This window comes from Boleophthalmus pectinirostris, unplaced genomic scaffold (assembly GCF_026225935.1).
Source record: "Boleophthalmus pectinirostris isolate CB_2022bp ecotype Guang Dong unplaced genomic scaffold, ASM2622593v1 HiC_scaffold_5, whole genome shotgun sequence".
Taxonomy (NCBI): Eukaryota; Metazoa; Chordata; class Actinopteri; order Gobiiformes; family Gobiidae; genus Boleophthalmus; species Boleophthalmus pectinirostris.
Window position 1 is genome coordinate 5170481 of NW_026571404.1, and position 5746 is coordinate 5176226.

The 5746-nt window shown below is 38.8% G+C and overlaps 1 long non-coding RNA gene across 1 annotated transcript; it reads right to left on the reverse strand.

The window, feature by feature from the left end:
- Positions 1 to 2209: 2209 nt before the first annotated feature.
- LOC129411524 (uncharacterized) lies at positions 2210 to 2974 on the reverse strand. Its single transcript, XR_008633333.1, has 5 exons — positions 2876 to 2974; positions 2780 to 2798; positions 2658 to 2677; positions 2499 to 2581; positions 2210 to 2300 (listed from the first exon to the last, which is right to left on the reverse strand). It is a non-coding gene; the product is annotated as an uncharacterized LOC129411524 (long non-coding RNA).
- Positions 2975 to 5746: the final 2772 nt, after the last annotated feature.

Sequence of the window (5746 nt, forward strand, 5' to 3'; positions counted from 1 at the left end):
AGAGGAGGAGACACGTCCATGCAGCAGGATTTAGTCCTGTTAAATCCTGTTTTAGTCCTGGTTTAGACCTGGTTTAGTCATGGTTTTAGACCAGTTTTAGACCTGGTTTAGACCTGGTTTAGATCTCATTTAGATCTAGTTTAGACCAGCTTTTAGTCCTGTTTTAGTCCTGGTTTTAGACCTGGTTTAAATCTCATTTAGATCTAGTTTAGACCTGCTTTTAGTCCTGTTTTAGTCCTGGCTTAGTCCTGTTTTAGTCCTGTTTTAGTCCTGGTTTAGTGCTGGTTTTAGTCCTGTTTTAGTCCTGGTTTAGATCTCGTTTAGATCTAGTTTAGACCTGTTTTTAATCCTGGTTTTAGACCTGGTTTAGACCTGGTTTTAGTCATGGTTTTGGACCTGGTTTAGACCTGGTTTTAGTCATGGTTTTAGACCTGGTTTAGACCTGGTTGAGATCTAGTTTAGACCTGGTTTAGTTTCCGGGAATGAGTGGAATTACCAGGGGAGAGATAAAAAAAGGTGTAAGATATAGCTCAAAATCTGAAACCAGGAAAATACCACATGTAATCCATTTATTCCAACAAAATAACTGTAATCAATTACCACTCATTGAAACAGTAACTGTAACCGAATACAGTTACTCATAATTTGTACTCTGATTACGTAACTCCGGTACATGTAATCTGTTACTCCCCCACACTAATTCAGTGTCCAGCCCCAACTCTGCACTGCATCTTACTTATCTTACTCTTCAGCCAATAGTGACCAAAAAAATGTTTCTGGCATTCATAATGATACTAAAAAAAAAAAAAAAACTTATACCACCGGCTGCCACTGGATATCACTGACAACAATTACAACAGCGACAGCGAAGAGCATCTCTTTATTGTTGAACCCTGTATTGTTCTTTGTTGTTTCCTGTCTGCCCAGCGAGATGAGGGCGTCGCTCACTCAGGCCCTCGTCTGGCTTCACACTAAATTAGAGCCTGGTGCTCACTTTCTGCTTGGCTCCTCTCCTGCCCAGACCACCAGCTGCCTCCTGTAGCTTTTGTTTGACTCATTTACACAACCAAGCACAAAACCCATGACCTACACCTTTACTTTAACTTTATTTAATAAACCTTTGTGAAAACGTTTGCTCCTTGTTCTACCCTCTTTGTTGCAGCTTGTTTTAGGCTACGTTCAGACTGCAGCCTGAAGTGACCCAAATCTGATTTTTTGGCCTCGATGTGACCTGTATCTGATCTTTTAATGACAGTCTGAACGACACAGATCCGATTTTTTCAAATGTGACCCAGGCCACTTGGATATGTGCTCCTGAAACTGATACATATCTGATCTTTTGAAATGCAACTTAAGTCTGAACGGCCAAAGCGTATTCATCCGACCTACACGTCATCAACAATACACAAATGTACACAAACGTTCTTCTTGTCATATGAAAATTGTTAATGAACTCTGTGTCACTGAAGCGAAGAACATCGCTACTCACCACTCTTGGCTCCGTCTCCACATCCACATGTTCCTTTCAACGGACGTCGCTTCCACTGACCCACAAAACACCACGACCAAAAACCTCGTCCTTCTCCTTCTCAATCTCCTCCTTAATACAAGTAAGTTGTTCATGTTCTGGCTCCGGTACGAGAGGAACTTTAAAATCTCCAGGTGCTCAATGCTCACATCCATGTTTAGACAACTTCCATAAACACAGAGACGCTCGCTGCGGTCGACGTCATCTTGACTCCAGTGCACATGTGGGACACTTTTGGGCCATTTAATGTTCACACTGGAGTCACATACAAGTCACATTTAATTGGAAATGTGAACGACCTCAAAAAAACATCGGATTTCACAAAAAAATCTGAATTGAGCGTTAAGCCCTGCAGTCTGAACGTAGCCTTAGTCACAACAGAGAAACTAACTCCCCCAAGTTGCAATGTACAACTGCCAATAGAAGAACCTCAGAGCAGCTTTACAGAATATAAATATTTGTGAATCTGACACATGGGTTCATCATTCTTCATCATCACATCAATATATTACAAAAAGAGATGAAAGTTTAACTTTCTTTTAAAATCCCATCCGCAAGAAAGTTACACATCATTTATTTTCACTCATATAGATTCTTGTAATATTAATAAAATGTAACAGTTGACCTTATACCATACACATTTTAAAGGTACTTTGTAAATATAAGTGGTATAAATTACAACACCTTTTCATTCAGAGCTCAGGTTGATGTTCTCCATTGGGGTTGCAGGTGGCTGATCATGAATAGTGGCATAGACGTCAGCTGTTCTGTTCTAAAATCAAATAAAAAACAAAACAAACAGAAAAAACAGACATTAGTTAAAGAGTGATACAGACGATTGTTAAAAAATACAAATATATAAAGCTTAAGTAAATAAAGGATTGCCTACTGTTTCCCTAAATCATAATTAAATCCAACATTTTCCTAAGAATCTTATCTAATAGTTTTGTAGGTGTTCAGGAGAACATACCAAAGGCATGTATGTTCCTGTTTCCTCCACTTCATCATACTCATCTTCAGCTTGGATCTCCACTTTGTCCATTGTCCTCAAATCTGTTGAAAACTGATACGTTTAAATGAATCTGATCCAAAAGGAAATATTAAACATAGTACACAGTGTTATCTTAACCTGGGTTACTGCCTGGTGAGCTGTGAGGGAAAACAGACAACAGATATTAAGAAAAGTATTTAAATGTGGATATAACACATTCTACAGATCATTCTTTCATTTGGCTCCTGAACAGAACTTACCCTCTGATGACACGTTTGCCTAAAGAAAGAAATCATCAGCATCAGATCAGGGTGTAGAAGAAGCTTGGAACAGTGGACAGTGACACAATATTTCACCTTTAATCCATTTTGAGCAGAAAAAACACAGAACTGTCAGGACACTTCCCACCACGAGACCAAAGGACGTCAGCGTCACCAGGAGCCAGATGGAGACCTCTGTTTGATACAAGACAGACTCACTGATCCACTGGTCAAAACCAGTGTGCTCTGATTTTGTACAGTCATGTGAGGTGACGCTCCTATTCAACTGGTTCACATTTTTAGATTTAGGTCAAGTTACAAAGTTGTTTCTTCTCAAGAAATAGTAGAGTTTGAATTCACTCATTTGATTACCTCCAAATTAATTAATTAATTAAATGCAACACATTTGTAAATCAAGAACTTGAACGTGAATTTGTTCAAATTATGTGAGATGAACGATGTACGTCACTGTTGGGGTTCAGTTCAACGTCGGTATCTGTTTTCACCTGATGAGTCGAGTGACAAAGTCTGCTCACACTTTTTAAGGCCTGGCTCCACTGCCTGCGTCAGTGTTTATGTGCGTAACCTCAAGAAACCACAGCCGCGCGTCAACGCAAAGGCAACTTCACCAACAGCTGCAGCAGATGTACACGCGCAGCACTGACTCTGGGTTTCTCAATGGAAAAGCTGATCAGACTTGACTGGGAGCGTTTAGCCGCTTGTATCAGGTCCACAATTAAACTAACACCTGAACAGACTTGTATTTACCTTCTGTACAGGCTGACCAGGGCAAACATGAAGATTTCAAAAATAAATTTCAAAGCACTAATTAACAGTCGTTCTGGACCTGGGCTTTTTCACATGACACAGATCTGCCCCAGGAGCATGTTGTGCTGATGGTAAATGCACAAATACAACAACAGATCCATGCTCTCTGTGTATTTTGATGGGGATACGCGCCTACGCTCACGCAGAGCGTCAAAAATACGATGTATCCCATTTTCTGAAGTAACATAAGTACAAAAAGAAACCACAACCCCAACCCTAAAACATGAAACTTTCCACACAACAACTAATACAAACACAAATACAAGTGCAGAGGGCATCTGAAACCATCCTGTTCAAAGTTTTGTGACAAACTTATTTAGAGACACTTCACACCTCAACCAATGACTCAGACCAAAACCAAACCTGCTGAGGACACGAGTCTCTTCTCACAGCATGAACTGACTTCATCTGAACTTATATGTTTGAGTAAATTACATTACAAAATACATTTAGTGCACATTTTAAGTACAAGAGTCAATATAATATATATAAAAACTTTATTGTTTCTATTTCTTCATTCGTACAAATATAATACAGATGCATATTTACATTACACTTTACATTCATTGGTCATAATCAGTGGAACATGGACTCTTGCTGTAGCCTGTTATGTGCTTGTTAAAAAATAAATAAAAACCTGAAATGTAATTATTTTAAACTCAATTTTTGCATGAAATATATAAAATGTATTCAAAATATTAATAATAATAAAAGTAAAACTCTGTGTCTCCAGATATGAGACCAGTGTTTTCAGATCAAATATAACTCTGGCTGAAAACTATTGTAGTTCTGATTTATTCTGAGTTGCTGTTTATTCTGTGTTGGACATGCAAGTTTTTGATTTTCAAGACAATTCTCCAATCAGAAAGCAGAATGAGCCTCATGAGTTTTTCATTTGGGTTGTTGGTTCAATGCTCAAATCCAGTTGGTTTAGACCAGAGGTGTCAAACTAATTTTGGTCTGGGGGCCATATCCAACCTACTTTGATAAGTTCAAATATTTGTGCAGAGAATCACAAATCTATTACAGAAGTCTTTTTAAACTGATGAACTCTTTCTTTTACAAAAATATTAACATATTATGAACAACCTGAAACTTTAAAAAAAAATACAATTTCAACACAATGTTTTAACATTAACATTGAACTTGTTGTAAACAGGAATAAGTAAATTTTTGTTGTAAAATCCTGCACTCGGCTTTCTCACTTTTCTCATGTTGGACATTTTTCTGATGAGGGTCACGGTCACGGTCAACAGTCAAAACGAATCGTCAAAGAGCGTTTGGAAAGAGACAAGTCTTCATTTGTGCTGGAGGGGACACAGAGACGCTGTGTAGACGCTGTGCACACCACAGAAAATTAACAATATTTTAATAGAAAATATAATTAAAATATTTTAGTAGAAAATCAGCCGAGGGCCAGATTAAAGGTCTTAGAGGGCCGGATCTGGCCCCCGGGCCGTATGTTTGACACCCCTGGTTTAAACCTAAAATGTTTTTCTCTGATCTGAACAGTCTCTACCTAAACCTGCACCTACAGTCAATCCTGAACCAGTGTTAGTGCAGCCTCTGCAGCTCAGGGAGGGAATTCTGTGGTTCTGAGCACAAACATAGATTCTGACTACAAACAATTGCTTATTTCCTGCAGTCTAATGTGTAAGTTGTATTTCTTTGTCGACTCTGTGTCACTTCTGTTGTGACTTGTGCATTCTTTATGTAACACAAATATAAAACAATAGAAAAACGAAATAAAAATCTGAGTCCTTCCTGTTGGTCAAAGAGCTGCATCAGTGTTGAGTGGGAGCAGGTTCACAGAGCTGTAGAGAATGTTCTCCACTGATCCTGAGCTGGGTTCATCCTGGATGGTGCAGTACAGGTGATATGTGTCGCTCTGAAACACAAAACAATCACAACATTTACTTTTTCTCACTACTTAAAGATGCACTCTGTAACTTTTCTAGTTGAGTCCACGACCCCAGAATCCTCCACAGTCTGACATTAAACATGTGTATCTGCATTTATTAAATCACATGTTGCTCGTCTTCTGCTCATCTCCATGAAGATGTGAGTTCAATGCCGCACTGTGGGAAATTCCAGGCAAAGCAATAACATCTCCATAGAGACAAGAAGGTCCTCTAGAAA